This window comes from Candoia aspera, chromosome 8 (assembly GCF_035149785.1).
Source record: "Candoia aspera isolate rCanAsp1 chromosome 8, rCanAsp1.hap2, whole genome shotgun sequence".
NCBI classification, from domain to species: domain Eukaryota; kingdom Metazoa; phylum Chordata; class Lepidosauria; order Squamata; family Boidae; genus Candoia; species Candoia aspera.
In genome coordinates this window covers 4,787,847-4,804,456 of record NC_086160.1, presented here as the reverse complement: position 1 = coordinate 4,804,456, position 16,610 = coordinate 4,787,847, and the positions used below count along the sequence as shown (strand labels likewise).

General features: G+C 40.8%; 1 pseudogene; it reads right to left on the bottom strand.

The window, feature by feature from the left end:
• Positions 1 to 219: 219 nt before the first annotated feature.
• LOC134502242 (spermine synthase-like) lies at positions 220 to 2,943 on the bottom strand (annotated as a pseudogene).
• Between the last annotated feature and the right edge of the window lie 13,667 nt (positions 2,944 to 16,610).

The following is a 16,610-nucleotide window of genomic DNA, read 5'->3' as shown; positions in this document are numbered from 1 at the left end:
AAATTAAAATAATCAACACCAGTTGGAGAAGTATCAATGGACAGTTTGTGTAGGTTCCAGGATCATCTACAGCATATATTTTAAAGAGTTAAGATGACAGCACGGGTGGCTTTCGGCTTCACATACCATATCTCTTTTTTCAAATAATATAAAATACCTGTAGCTCCATCTACAAATGCCACAGGACAGTCTAAGCCACCCAGCTGTTCTTCATAGAGATCAAGGCTTCAGTGAGATTGATAGACATTTGTAGCATCCTTCTTTTAGAGTGTCTAAGATATCTCCGCATGTTTTAGGCACATGTTTTTGGGACCCTTCAGTCACTAAATGGGCATTCCCTATAGTGGTTTCACAATGACGGTTTCCTACCATATCCCCTAACACCACCTTCAAGAATGAGCATTTCTTTGTCAGTGTAATCTTCCCTCCCACTGCCCATTATAGCTTGTGTACGTATTAAGTCATTCTCTGACAGATTAACAACCTTACTGAGCATAGGAGCATTTCCAAACTGCTTTTGAGTGTAAAATTTTAATATTCTGATAAGCAACCTGCTCTTCTTGAAGAATTTCATCCATGTCATGTCCCGCTAATCACCCATCTGTTATGGGCCAGGTTCTAACAGTGGCGTCACCTCTTACAAGGGCTGGCATTCATTCTATCTTGCTGATATTTCTGGGGCACAAATCCTTGACTTTTTCTTCTATCTTCTTTAGAAGCTGTTCTGTTTCTTATCCTCCTTTCAAATAACTGTAGCTTTGTATATCAACCCAAACCAAGCCATGAGGATAAATTCTCAGAGCAACAAAGCTGCGGTTATTATGGACATACATTGCGCAGTAACCTTGGTTTTCCCAGGTATGAATCACCTCTGCTGTATGGAAGATGGGCTGTAGACCATTAAAAAGGCTTTACAATCAGGTGTGGTGCTGAGCATGAAGCCACGGGTGCAGCGTAGCACTGCTGTTACAGTGAATTAGAGCCCTGAGCCATGTCTGGTGGAACAGCCTGGCTGGGCTGCGATATCTAAAACTGATCATGGTGGAGAAATGTACAAACGGTTTAAATTAAATTCTGAGAAGTGTATGGTTGATTGGTTATGCTGCAGCACTAACAGCAAAAGGGAGCTTGATTTTACCTGCCCGTTCCTCTCTAACCCTTTTGATGCTGCTCGTTGAGGACAATGTTGCTTTATGCTTAGGAGAGCCTGTGCTAGAGCAGTTGAGAGTGAATCACAGCTCCTTTTCAGCAAGAGAGCTGTTAATTGCTTCTGTGGCTCAGGTTGCATAGCATATGTCCTTGCAGAGAAGCACCCATATGTCTGCAGAGTGTATCCTCACACTCTGCTGCTACATAATGGAAAACAACAGACTTCTAATTAAAATGCATGGCCTATAGTATAATGGGGCATAAAAGACACTATAACTGACAACATCGTAGTTCTGCACTTGTCACAACTCTGTGTTAACAGAAAACAGGCTTTAAGAAAGCTTTTGGCAGAGAAGCAAAGGTTGTCTGGTGACAAGTAAGCAAATTAATCCTTCCCCCAACCGAAATAAAGTTAGGGCCATCTTAGGAAAGCATTCTGTTTCAACACAAATGATTCAGAGACAGAGCTTTTGTTATCAGAATCCCAGATAGGTGGCTAAAATAATCTATAACTAAAATGGCTTTTGTTTTCAGAATCTAACTTGCAGCTAACAATAAGGCAGCATGAATTGGTTTCCAGATTATCATGACATTTGAACAGTCCAGGTGTCATCCTGTGGTCCGTAAGTTTTTAGTTTAGTGTCAAGTGGGAAATGCGGAGAAGTGTGTCTCCGGGCACTTCAGGAAAAGCAGGTTCCATCAAGATACCCTGTCTTTTATCTCAGCTTAAACAGTGGATTTTGTGAAAATGTGTACTGTAACACTCTCTGAATGATATTCAAGCCATTTCTTTCTCTGATGTTGGCAAACCCAGCTGGAGAATTCAAGATACAAGGTTGGTCTAGAGATTCATATCTGATCAAGCTCTACTGGTTAATTGAAAAAGAGAGCATGCATATTCATCAGGTATGCAAATTAAGCCAGGCTTTGCTCTATTCACCGTTGGAGGCAATCTTCATGAAAAATTAAAACTGGAACAAAAAGCGCTTGTGTAAAAAAAGTAGCATGCTCCGATTTTATAATGCTCAACCAAAACTAAATCCCACTGATTTCAATGGGATTTACACTCATATAGTTGTTAATATTAAGAATGTAACATTAGGCTTAGTCAGAAATACCAAAAGGAGGATCCAGAATGCATTTTTTTTTCAGCAGTGAGTCAAGCTTTCTGCATTTCAAATATTGGCGAGAGATATACTAATCAGTGAATGCAATGTTTCAGTGTTTCTCAACCGTAGCCATTTTAAGTTGTGTGGACTTCAACTCCCAGAATTCCCCAGCCAGCATGGCTGTTGGAGTTGAAGTCCACACAACTTAAAATGGCTGCGGTTGAGAAACATTGCTAGGTGATCTGACTATCTTTACGAATATTTCAAACTCATCATGTGCAAGCAACCAGCGACCCAGTTTGAGTTCTGCCCCTCCTCCAACTTCCGAGACCCACTGGGGTTTGGGTCTCCTTTGGGTGCTGGGTGGCCACTCCACTCCGGGCTTGCTCCAGGACAGTCTGTCGTACTCCCATGTGATCAGCGGGAATGGTACTGAAGGTCGGGGGGCATCCGACACAGCCCCCTGGTGTTTTTGGTAATCATCCATGGTTAGACCGGTGAGGGCGGCTTTGAGATCCAGACCCTTGGACTGACCGGGGGCACTAGGCTGCCACGATATTCTGAGAGCAGGCAGTACTGTTGGCTCGCCTTCCTGTTGGTCCAGTAGAGATGCCTCTCCTGGCACCGCTGGGACATTCGGTACAGCTCCCAGGTGCTTCTCCTGCCCCCCTGGGTGCTGTTCCATTAGGGTAGGGCTGTATTCTTGATCCTCTCACATCTGGCGGAGAGAAATGTCTCCTCCTCTGTTGTCCGGTCCACGTCCTGTTGCTCCTAGTAGCAGACTGTCTTGGAGAACTAGATGACTCTCAGGTAAAGTTGCCATGGTTAGACTTTCCTCAAGCTGCAGTTCGCCCTCAGGTACAGTTGCCATGATGATCATTCGTGGGTTTCTGTGAGATTCTTGGTTCTGGCAGCCTCAAAAGCAGTAATTCCCAATACATGCCATGAAGGATATATGAAGTTCTTTATTGAGATATATGATTCCAAGCTCAAGCGAAGCCACAAATGATTTTTCGCACCCAAATCTTTCCCTTAAAACATTTCAGTTACTCTCCTCCTTCCCCCTCCTCTTTGCTGTGATTTACTGACTGGCAAAATTCCTTCCGGTTTTGCACCTCATTCCAGAAAGTGCCAGGCACTCAACCTTGAGCTGCATGCTCGTCTAAACTTCCCTCTAACGGCTGCACTGAAATGCTTGCCCCCCTCCTTTGTTCTTGCCCGAAGCTGCAAGCTTCTAATCTATACCCATATGTGTGGTCTGCTTCTACCTTACTACTTCACCCAGGTTTCAGGTGAGGCATCCAGATGCCATTACCTATTGCTTCTGGATTGCCTCCATCCTGACAAACTTTGCTTTTCATGGGCTGCACATGTAAAATCAGGACAGCACCATTGGGGTAGTGAGCCAGAACAGATGTAAGAAAGGCAGGATAAGGATAGCAAATTTCATGCAGATATGTTTTTCTTCTGGTTCAGTGATGGATGGAGACAGCTTCAACTCTTTGGAGGTGGGGAAGCCCCCAAACCAGAGTATTCTACAGTCAATGTTCTTCAGTCTACCCAGCAGGAAATTTAAAAGGAGAAAGCATGTATGAATTGGGCTTTTTGTCCTTCAGTTGTATTGAGCCCACGGGCACAAGGCAAGTGAAAATTAAAATTGGGAATTCTGGTTCTAAGAAGAACTTCTAAATTTCTGCCTGGAAGATGCTTAATGTCTCCTTTTGAATATTATAGCTGAACTGTGGAAAAGCAGAAGCGTAAGTTATTTATGCTTTCTCCTTTAGCCACCAGTTTGGGAACGTGGGAAGGTCTGAATCAATGATTGAGATATTTGTCAGGCAAACTGTATTGAAGGCATAGCAAGAGAAGCACATGGCAAAGGAACACACTCATTTTCAGGGATTTGTCTCAGGTTAGGATAGCAAAAAAAAAAAAAAAAGAATAAATAGCTTTTATATAATAAATAGTAGAAGGCTATTTATATAATAAATAGCCTTCTACTATTAAACATACCATTGACATATAACATCAAGCTATCTCAAATTATAGTAGTTTAGTCCAGCTTTATGCTACATTTTTTTAAAAAAAGGTTTCTACATACCTACAAAACAGATTGCTCAAGGAAGTGAGTCAAGTCACCTGTCCAAGAGATGTCATACATGCCTATGATCAATAAATTAGATAGAAAATATAATTAAGCCTTTCCAAATGCTTTCCTTATACTCTTTTGCATTGCTTGATTATACTGGACCCAGATGACCAAAGGTAATTTGGGAATGAAAGTGCTGTGTCTTTAAAATAAAACTGCAGGTATTTAAAAGGGATCTCTCCATCTTCTGCCTTTAATTTAAATTGGGGTATTGTGCAGCATTGTCTTACACTGCAATAGGTCACGTGAAAAATACATGAAAAAGCTCCAAATTACTTAACAGGGACTATAGCATCTTTTTTTCCCACTAGGCGAGTCACCAAAGGTGTTCCACTATAGAGCAATTTCCAGGCTCGATTTTTTGTTTTTCTTTTAAAGATAGAAACACAGCTGGAGATCTCAGAGTTAAACAAATAGACTTTAAAGGTTTTGCAGATACTTGGGGAAACGTGCGGTGTGACATGACTCCAAAGATCTCGGCTATAGCAGAACAAGCAGTCCAACGTGATTCCTGGAAACTGGAAAGATGAGTTCAAAGACCCAACTACATGAAAATATATATACTGATTATTATTCATACCATTCATTCATCACCTCTTGTGGGGAATGTTAAATATAACGGTCTCATTGCAAACACAACCAATTCATTTTTACTGGAGTTTGGTTCCTTCTCATCCACTCCCTCTGAAGTGAAAAAGCTTCCCAGGATTCAGACAATTCTACCTTATATTAGATAAGGCAAAGGAAGGGCACTTGATAAAGGTTTGGGGTCAACTATCAGATCACATTAACTTCCAAAGGTCTTACTCCAATTTGTTATCTTCTAAAAAACTAACTAGCCCTCCAGCTTTAGCCAGATAAGCCCACAATCTCATTTCAGCTTCAGCTTTCTTCAAAGAATTGTTTTAAGAGTGTGGCTTTATCTGATAAAAGGAGAGATGGATTTTTATAGAATATTAGAATATCTAGGCACCCTGTCTCCTTCCTGAATGCTGTTGGATCTTTTATCTCTTATTGTGGCAAAAAATCAATAGGAATGGCTCACAAGTATCTTTCCCCAACTACTTGTAGACAGCCTTGTGCACACGTGTGATCAATGCCTTCCCTGCTCAACATACTGCAAGCTTTAACATGAACTTTAAAAACAGGAAGAGCATTAATATGATATAGTAATAGATAAATAGATAGTAAACTACAGGAGGGGAGTTTAATCTTTTAGATTTGAGATTTTAATCTTTTTCTCCATCTGCCACAGATCCAGGGTAGACTCTCTCATGTTTGGATCTGGATTGAAAGGAAAGGAAAACTCTCCTTAGAAAGTTGCAGCTTCAGGAGGCAGGATTGTGGCCCTGTAGGAAAATCCTGTATTTAGGATTTTGAATAAGGTATGGGAAGTATACAAAGCATGATTCTTTCCAACTGCTTTGCCAGTAGAGAATATAGAATTGAGTATATGTGACACTGGTAAATACAGGGTTAATCAAATGCTCCAGTCTGGCATTTCTGACTAGGAGGTTCAGAATGGGGCACTTGCCAACATTATGAGTTACTGCCCAACTGTCTCTCTGCACTGTTTTTTTTTTTTTTTTAATCTGGATTCCTCCCTCCCTCCCTCCCTTCCCACCCCCCAGCCCTTTTTCAGTGCAGTCTTTGACCTGCTTCTCCTGTCACACCAACTTTGACCCCATTTTATTCACTTTTCAGAGTGTTGCCCTGCAAATGGGCAGACAACAGAGAGAATCCTCAAAACAAGGTACCAGAAATCAATTTAGCAAGGGTGATCATAATAACAATAATACAATCAAACTTCATAAACCAGAATGCTTATCAACTTTTATCTCTGCATAGATCACATCGAATAGTAATGGGGATGGCACAGAATTTTGAAACTTTCCCAGAAATATTGCTAGAGTGAGCCTTTAATCATCTCTGAATGGGGGCCAGCCCAAGCATCTGCTAATAAGGGGGCAAATTAACTCTGCATGCGGGGAAAGGTACAAAAGGCATCTTAATAGAATAGGTACAACCATCTCCAAGTGCATCCATGTTAAGGCCTATTATTAGGTTTACTCTCTGTGAACTTCAGGAGTTGGGGACCAAACCTTAGCCTTGTGAGCATCTTTCTATGAGAAGCTGGGACAACGCAAAACTTTTAGGCATGATGTAAGGGACCCCACCTCTCCAGAGTTTAGAGCTACCACCTTGCAATTCTCAAACCTTCCCTCCTTCAACTTACATAATTTCCTTCCAACTTTCTGTTGGGTTGGGAAGAAGGAGAATATAGTTGAAGTGCAAAATAGACTGAATGCCCTGAGTTTGACCATAAGGTATTATTTTGTCACACGGTATTATTTTTAAGATGCAGAAAAGCAGTATGAAACTAATCCTCTATCCCTGAAGTGAACCTCTTGAGAGGGCAGGAGAGAAGATGCCTGAAAGGGGGAGGGTGGGGCAAATGATGTGATTTGGTGTGTCTGTGTCTGTGTATATACAAAATCTTCAGTTAATGTGCATGAGAGAATTTGGAGAAAGTGTAAATTGCCTGTTTCACATATTTAATAGGCTATTAGCTACACATTTCTTCAAATTGTCCAATGTTATCTCTAAAGATTTTTGGGGCAACATACTCACATGTTGCATATTTCACTGCTGTTGGAACTAACTGGAGGAATACAATTATGAGGAAAGGAATACTCCAAGCTTTTGAGATTTGCCTGTGAACCCATTTTGTTAGTTTTTCAAAGTTACTTTTTCAAACATGTTTGAAAGGTAATGGATACACCTGGCAAAGTGTTAGCAATATAGGAAGATATATCATAAAATGGAGCTCAATGAAGTTGATTTGATCAATCACCATCTTACTGCCACGGAAATGGGTTCCAAATCAGGGGCCTCTGCCAGGGTGGTTCTCAAAAACGTCAAGACAGTGGCTGCAAAGACAGGATCAAAGTCCTTCCCCCTTTGCATGTGCATGAGGGGAAGGATTTTGATCATGCCATTGCAGCCACCAACTTGGCTTTTTTGACCCGCCCCCAATAGACAGCCCTATTCTGAATGGCTCCCTTGAACAGCCATCTTGCCATGTAGAAGATTAACCTGCCTGTAGAATGGAACAGCCAGTTACTCACAGCAGCACCATTTGCTCCCTCTGCAGATGTAAGACATAATCATGTATAGTGCTTGTATTTCAGCTTATAGGTCCATTATTTTCATTTTCCTGTAATATGGAGATTCTCTCTCCAGGGAAAATTAGATTCTCCTGCCTTTGGAAAAGCTCTTTTGCCATACAATGTGACTTTCCTTCATTTGTCATTTTTAACACCTTGGACCCTAATCTACTTATTGACACTGACAAATGCCAATTAATGCCAAGATTAACCATGGCAATAATTACAGTTTTGGGTCAATCACATTACATCTGAGCAGGGTCCTTGCATGCGTAACCTTGAATCAATAATGGCAAGCCTGCAGTGATGTTATCATTTTTGCAGGGGAGCTAGTCCATCAGAGAAGGTGCAGCACTAAGATGAGACACTGTAAATTGCACACCCACATTTGGCAAACTCTTTTTAAAACGTTGCACATCAGCACTGTTCCCCAGTGTACGATTCAGCCACCAATCACAGCCAGTTTTTCGTTATATTCCTTGCTCAGGCTAAGTATGACCAGTGCCTGACCTAAAAGGATCTATTTTGAACTTCCAATTATCTTTATCTCCAAGGTTATAGATTCAGGAGAATATAGCTGGAAAATATGTAGAAAACAGACACTCTTTGACATCTGTAAATATTGCTTTGAATCTAGGTTTCACCATAATATATGTGCAGTGTTCTCTGTGCATTTGAAAGGCTTTCCAAATGCATTTAAATTTTCCTATATCATTTATATTAAGTCCAGGTGGTACCACAGCTCTTGGGACAGCATCATGGCATCTGTTTATAAAATAACTCTCTACAGGAACTGAAGGAGGCCGTGATTTCTGTTTACTTTAACAGAAAAACAGATGAATAGATTTCTTAATCCCTTAGGCCTTTAAGCATGTAGACCTGCAAAATACCAGCTACAGCTTTAAACAGAAATTGTGTTAGTCCCTAGCTAATATGTTGGCAGTGTAAAGCAATCTATCTGCCCAATAAAATATCTGAATAGATGCTATTCATTTCCAGGGGGGCTTTATATCCTCACTTCCATTCTAAAACATTTTAGTTATTTCTCAAGGAACAACAGGCTTCAGCTGAACCCTGGTAAGATGGAGTGGCTGTGGGTTGATGGCTCCTCGGTATCCGGGAAGTTGTCATCTTTAGTTCTGGACAGTGTTGTACTGCTCCATTCAGATTCGGTGCATAACTTGGGAGTCCTCCTGGACTCATGACTCCTGCTCGAAGAGCAGGTGGCAGCCGTGGCCAGGAGGGCCTTTGCACAACTTCAGGTTGTGCGCCAGTTATGCCCTTTCCTGGATCAAGATGCCCTCTGGTCAGTCATTCATGCCCTGGTCATCTCCCATATAGACTACTGCAATGTGCTCTACATGGGGCTACCCCTGAAGAGTATCTGGAAGCTTCAGCTGGTCCAAAATGCAGCCATGCAAACAGTGATGAGTGCTCCAAGATCAGCGCACGTAACACCTTTACTGCGCGAGCTGCATTGGGTTCCAGTTTGCTTCTGGGTCCAATTCAAGGTGTTGGTTATCACCTTTAAAGCCCTACATGGCATGGGGCCAGGTTACCTGAGGGACCGTCTCATCCCTATAACATCGACCCACCTCACCCGATCATGCAGACAGGGCATGTTACGGACCCCATCTGTAAGAGAATTTCATCTGGCGGGGTCCAGGAGGTGGGCCTTCTCTGCAGTGGCGTCCGCCCTTTGGAACATTCTACCCCCTCAGGTGAGGCAGGCCCCTTCGCTCCCGACCTTCCGGAAGAGTTTGAAGACCTGGTTCTGCTGCCTCGCCTGGGACGGGAAGGGCAACAGCTCTTCCTGGGGGTGGCTGGTGAAGTAGAGTTCTCCCTCCCAAATGGAAATTTCCCACTTGGATTCCATATTTATTTATTATTTTATAAATAATAAATTGACTCGGTGATTTTATGATGTTGAGGTTTTAAGGAGAATTTTATTGTAAACCGCCCAGAGTCCCCCTTTTGGGGGGAGATGGGCGGTAATAGAAATGTGAATAATAAATAAATAAATAAATTTGTGACTCTTCAGCCTTTGTGGATCAGCCATGATCTATGTCAATGGAGCACTTCACTGCAATGTAGCCAAGCCACTTTGGAGGTGACCCCCTCACCCCATCATGACCCAGAGTCATTGGGGATCTGATCTACTGATCTACTGGTTACTTGGAAGTGGTAAAGATGTTACTGAGTTAAAGCTGACTTCTAGTGCCCTAGTAGTACCCACTCAGTGCAGTTTGCCACTCTCTCTTGGCATTATTTTGGTTTTGTCCCATGCACATAATTTGTTCTGGCCCCGATCATCTGCTGATGCACTTGCCACTCAAAAGACCAAGTGAAGAGTAGAAGAGGTTGTGTAATTCTGGTCTACATTGTTGAGCCAGACAGAAACTTTCATCTTTCATATCCCCTTCAGTTCTCTTCAGTTATTTTATTTGTTTGTTTGTTTGTTTGTTTGTTTGTTTGTTTATTAATTACTCAGATTTAGCCACCATCCATCTCACCCAGAAGAGGGACTCTGGGCGGTTTACAATAAAATTCCCCATAAAACATGAACATTAAAATCACATAAAACAATTATAATAAAACCCAATAAATAAATAAAATCCAAGAGAAATGTAAAATCCAGGCTGGTGGGAGGGACTCTAGGGTGTGAGTCACCCCCAAGAATGGTTATTCCCTTTCCCACCCCAGGCGAGACGGCAATAATATATATATATATATTATATACTTTGTTGTGCTAATTAATGAAATGCAAAATAAAATCTTGATTATTTCAGAGAGTGGGAGAAAGAGGAAGAGGAAGAAGATCAGGTAGACTGCTAGAGTGGCAGAGAACACATACAGCAAACTTTTTATCATATGGTAGTTCAATCAATTCATCAATCAGTCAATTTATAGTTGTGACCACAAGTCGTAATAACATTACATAGAATTTTAAAAAATGATAATATTAAGAAAAAAAATAAAGGCATGGAGAGGAGTTGAATTAAGAATCAATACTAAAATTAAAAGCTTAAATATTTATTTCTAAGTTTAAAATGGCAAAGGTAGCAATCTGATTCCTAAAAGTTGGAATCACATCCGCGAGACGTAGTTCAATTGCTTGGTGCCTGACCCCTTAAGTCTGCTTGCCATAAGTATTTTCCCCCTAATTTCATCATAGATAGGATGGTGGAGGATGTACTGGAAGATGGAGGGGCTACTGTTCCACTGCACATTTACAACATCTCTCTTTGAAGCATGTGGTTGGCCTGGCCTGAAAGCAGACCTTCTTCAATGAAGCATTAGTGAAGTGGACCAGGTCCTGGGAGAGGCTTCTACATTTCTTATAATGGTGGTCCCAAGATGAAAACTTTGAAGGTTGTACCACAGTAGCATATCTCATACTCAAAAAGTTTGTCTCTGATTTTTCTCACTGCTCCAGGAGCTAAGTTCTCCTAAAGAAAGAGGGGTATACAGTTGTGGGATAGGAGTTCATATAGTAGTTTGGTGTGCTTGCAATCATCTGGACAAATCTGTAATGTAATCAAGGTTATGGGATTTTATTGCTCCTTTGTTCTGAAATTTCTGCTCCAATACAGATTCAGGATGATCTCTGGAAGCAGAGAAGTAGAGAATTGAGAAATAGCTAAAGAAGTGGAATTTATCCATGCCAAGGGTGATCCCAAGAACAATCTACCTGGTGATCCCTTTCCTATATTATCCCTTTCCTCCCATGCCTCTCTTATCCTTCCATAAAAGGTGGTAGTGCCATTGTATGAATTCATCTTATATGGCCTGGGTTCTAAATGGTCTCCCAGTGGTGTGTGGAGATGCCATAAAGCCAGCAAAGTGGAAGAATTTATTAATACATAGAATGTCCCTCTGACCCTGAGGATGTTACCTAGAAACCTTTTCTAGTTCTAGAGAGAAGGAAAAGGTCTTCTTATTGGCAGAAGTTAACAGCCAACAACTATTGGTCTGGTACTGATGTTAATGAAGTTTCGTGCGGCCAGATATGGGCTACAAAAATCCATATGAACACCCAGTGGCAGAAAAGAGTTTGTTTTCTTTATCTCTAGAATTGGTAGCCCTAAGGAAGATCATATCTGTTCTTCAAGAATGTATATAGTCAGTTTTTTGCATTATTTCTCTGATTAGCATTGGGATAAAGAATAGACATATGTTATCAAGAATCCGATATCTCTAGTTCAGGTATAAGCTGAAGTAGCAACCTTTCTGTAGTTGATGTATCAAAATGCTCCTATTCTTCATAAAAGATGCATCTTCCAAGTTAATAAAATCTGTCACCCATACTTTGGAAAATCTTATTAATCCTTTGGTCTCTCTAATAAGAAGCCTTGTTCTCCCAGATGTAAACACTTCTTCAAAAGCCATATGCTAACAGATGGTCACCCATCTGCACTGTAGTAATTGAAAAATACTTTGCTTATTTGTTAAAGTAAATATGAGAGTACCTTAATCATTCTTCCTCCCTGCCCCCCAGAACTGAAACTGAACCAAAGATTTGAAAAGCCTTTCCCATCTACTTCCTCCATTGATGCTATATTCCTATGAAGGTTATCTTTAAAAACAAAGAACAGATTTTTAAAAATATTTCCTAGGCTATCCACCCTAGATTATCCCCAGACACATGGTTGTGTGAATGTGAAGGGCATGTTTATTCTATAACCTTAAGTGGAATGATATTAACATTCTTTGTTGCATTTCTTTGTGCATCATACAACTCTAAACAATCATTTTTCATGTGGTTAGTAGTAATTTGAAATGCAAATAATATAACATTAACCCATAGTGAACCTCAGGCTAGATTCTTCACAGTCTAGGATGATAGCAATGGCTTTTTGTCTTGTGAATGTTTGTTATGCTGATCATGAATTCAAATGAAGATAGCAGGCATACAGTATCTATATCCCTCTTTTAAATCGATGTGTTCAGTCTACTCAAGAAAACCTGAAATGGTAAATCAGTTGGACTTGCTTTTACATTCATAGAGTTCTCAGCAGCCCACACCAAATTACAAATTTCGGTTAAACTGGAAGTTGGTATCCATATGCATTGAATGATTTCCATGCAAGTTGCATTCTTATTCTCTATTTATTATCTACCTCTTCTGAATAGAGAGTAGATTTTTCAGATGTTGACAAGGGTGCACTGAATTACACAAAGGTTTCCCGATAAATAAGCTGCAAACTGATTTGAACTTTAAAGATTGGTATCAGCTCCTGGGATTGAGTCTGCTAATAATGAAGGTGATATGCTCCATGCAGTAAGCCTGAGTCAGGAGTCTAGCCATTGTCTTTTTGCTTAAATGCACCGTTCCTATATTAAATATGTTTGGTTCTGATATGTAAGAATCTTTTCTCCCTAATGAAATATCAGAGCACCTTAAAGACTTATCTCAAATGCTTTCATGGATCATAGCCCATTTCATCAGATGCATTCTTCTGAGAAATAATACTAAATCTTCTCATGAACTCAGGTTCGGCTGTTTCACAGAGAAATTGTTTTTTGTAACCCTTTTCTCAAAGACAGCCATCTCAAGGTCTCTACCTGAACCCTTTATTCCTTTCTTATTGAGGATTGTAAATAGCATAGATGGAAGAACCTGAGCTGAAGGCCCTGAAGGAAATGCATGGAATAAAATTCATTGCCAATCTGACCAGACACAAACCAGAGCCCATTATCAGCTGAAGCTGATTTTCTTGTTGTGGTCCTAGCAACAAAACAGCCTTTTTTCCCCATCTCTGTATGTTTCAGAGCTGATTTATGGAAATTCCCAAGTGGTTCAGGCTTCTGGTTCAGTTGGAGAGCTGATAGAACCTTCGATAGTATGGTGGGACATGCTTGCAAGATACTTTGAGCATAACAATGTCTACTGTCTTATGACTTAGATTTTGCTCTTCAGAAAGTTCAGGACATGAAGATGACTTTCAGTTTCTAAATCTTGAAGATGTGGAACAGTGGGGTGGTAGAGTTCAGCCTTTCTCCTCTTTTGCTTAGGACACAGCGATTAGGCAAAAACATTCTCATTACACTGGAAGGAAACATTCTCATTACCATCTTCTTTAAAGGGTTTGGTGCACCACTTTTCAGAAAAGTAAAATAAAATAGATAGGTACCAAAATAGTAGATACCAAAACTCTATTTAAGTTCTTAAGACTATTTGTCTGCAAGGCACTGAAGTGGGTCCTATCTGATCAGTTTTGAATCTTATGAGTCCATTGGAATCAGGGTTGGGCTTAATTTTTACCAGCAATGCTGCCTTGGTTGTCCAACTGAATGACCTTTGCAAGAAGAAAACTGAAGGAGGCTTTTAAGTACCAGCTCTTTTTCTTTTAATAGTGATCTTAGTGTTGCAACATGGTTGCTAATCAATTTTATAGCTGTTCTTTGAATCTCAGATGTTTAATTGTTTGTTTTTATTTGTTGCTTTATCAAGTTGGAATGGATTTTTAAACAGTTTTATTGTAAAGTGCTTTATGGTGACTAATTACATATTAGAAGTAACTCAAATAAAAATGCTCAAAGGGTTGTTTCTGATAAGGAGGTCACAAAACGCTCTCTGTCATTTCGGAATGTCAGCCGAGGATTAATCGTTTTAAATTCCAGGATAGTAGGTTTTATTTGAACCCCTCTTCCTAATGATAAGAGCAATTCAGCAGCCAAACCAATTGCCTACAGATGTTGCAAGTTAGTCTGATACTAGAACTATTCAAGCAAAGATAAGCAATTATTTGTCTGGGATGCTTTAAACTAGATTTCTGCACTGAACTGGGGGCTGCATTCAAAACTTTAAATGGTCGCTTCAGATTTTATGGGCATGTTCCTAAGTCTACTGTTTTAAAAACAGTGCCATGTTTCCTTTTATGAATCATATCTTAAATCATATCTTAATTCTGTTAATCCAGAAAGGCTGTCTCTTGTTTATGCCATATAACCAGGTCACCAAGTTTTTAAAAGGTTCTAGAGGTTTCTATTTCTGGCAGTGATTGAAAGATGTTTAAAAGTTACAATCTGCTTGGGAACTTTATTAGACACTTCATTGAGTCCCACAGATTCAGTCCTTTTGAAAACGAAGAAAAATAGCATGCAAGTGACTTGTCAGTTGCAACAGGTACCAGCTTGAGTTTCTATACTCAGATTTTAGGCATTTTTAGGCAGTTTGCAAGGTAAACGATTCTATGGATGCAAAACCCAATCTCTTCAAAGACTTAGGTATAACTTTTGGAATTTCAGCCAAACTTACTGCTAAATCATAATGGCCGCAAGCAACATCAAAGAATAAGCAAGATCTTGAGGTTTGTGGGTGAGCAAATACTGCAGAGTGGCTGATTTGCTGATAAAAGCAGGAGGAAGCCATGGCTAACACCTAACTGAGAAATTTAGTTTTGCTGGGTTGGAGGCAATTTAGAAAGAGGAGGCAGAAGAACAAAGAGCCATTGTTGGCTAACTACAAGTTCTACCCCCCCAAAAGAGAGAGAGATTTCAATTGAGAGTCAGGAATGACTCTAATGCATATCATTTAGGGCTGCTTAAGAAATATAAAAATTTAGAAGATGGAACAGGAAAACAAAACAAAAAGTGCGTAAACAATTGAAAATATTAGGCCTACGTGAGCTGGTTATAGTTTGTCTTGTTAAGAAGCTTCATAGAAGAGGCACTTTCTGCTTTACTCAGGTGCAGCGATGAGTCAGTCTGTGTGGCATCAGAACCTTCACCGACACATGCAGGGCCAGAAAAGGACACCTGGAGAAGACTCCAGATGTGATTTAAAGCAGTGTCCCAGCTTTGCTTTGCTTCTTATAAATCAAAAGATGGGTTGTTTCACAAAGCCACTGGGCAGGGGGCGGGGGGGAGAGGGCAATTGTTTGAAATGGTTGAAACAGAGCATCCCTTCTAAATTGTACACAGTCCTCCAACTACCATTAGAATATGTAATTGGACCATCAATGGCAAAGGGAGTGAAAAGTGTGTCAGAGCAGTTGTCTAGACATGGAAGTAGAACATGTGTTTGGCATTCCATACCCTTCTCAACTCTGTCAATGGCCTGTTTGGGGTATGACCTGGTCCTCAAGAGTTTTATCCCCCAGTTCAGCCTTCCTGAAACCCAAGAGAAATGGGGGTCCTGTTTATATCTGGTCATTCCGTTGGTAACATAAGCTATAAAAAGACCTGCTTTGATGTGACAAAGTGCCCAACTTCTGGGTATACAAACTGGTACCTGCTGCAAACAGTGGGTTAGGGTAAAGAACACCTCTGTTGAGGACAAATGATGTCAAGGTCAAGATTAGAGTAAAAAGTAATTGTGGGGAGTTGTGTGTCAAAAGAACGAACACTGAGATAGATAATTCCAGGAATCCTTTATTATGGAATCACTGCCCCACACTCATAAACTGGGGGCAGCTATGTTATCTTCTCCTTATAGCCCACTTGTATTTTTCCAATATTTCTCTACCTTTTTCCTTCCATAAAATCTCAATTCAGGAAGGGAATATAGAATCACTGCACATTGTCATTTGAAGGACAGTACTAAGAGCTGTCGTGTGGAAGTATCCTTTCTCTTAGCAAGATATTAAAGGCGTACAAGACGAGTGATCTGACAGGATGTCAAAGGAGTTACGACAGTGCTGAATGAATGATGCTTATGACTTGGTCCTCTGCAACATTCCCTGCCTGCTTCCCACAAGCAAAGTCAATGGAGAAGCTGGCAGGGAATGTCGCAAAGTGCTCCTGTAAGTTGCTCACACTCCACGGGTTTTTGCCCCAAGGAGCCCAGCTGCATAGCCTTGTACTCCATAGTATGCATGCACCTGCAGTGCTCCCCTTCACCCACAGCAGCCCCCTGCACACCTGCCCCTACCCAGCTGCAGCCACACCCATCCCTGCCACTTTTGTGCCCACCATGGCAGCCGTTTACCTACCCACTGGCCTGCTTATAAGCCACCAGGGACTCGCAATTTCCTGCCAGCTTCCCCATTGACTTTGCTTGTTGGAAGCCGGCAGGAAGTTGCGAGCAAGTCC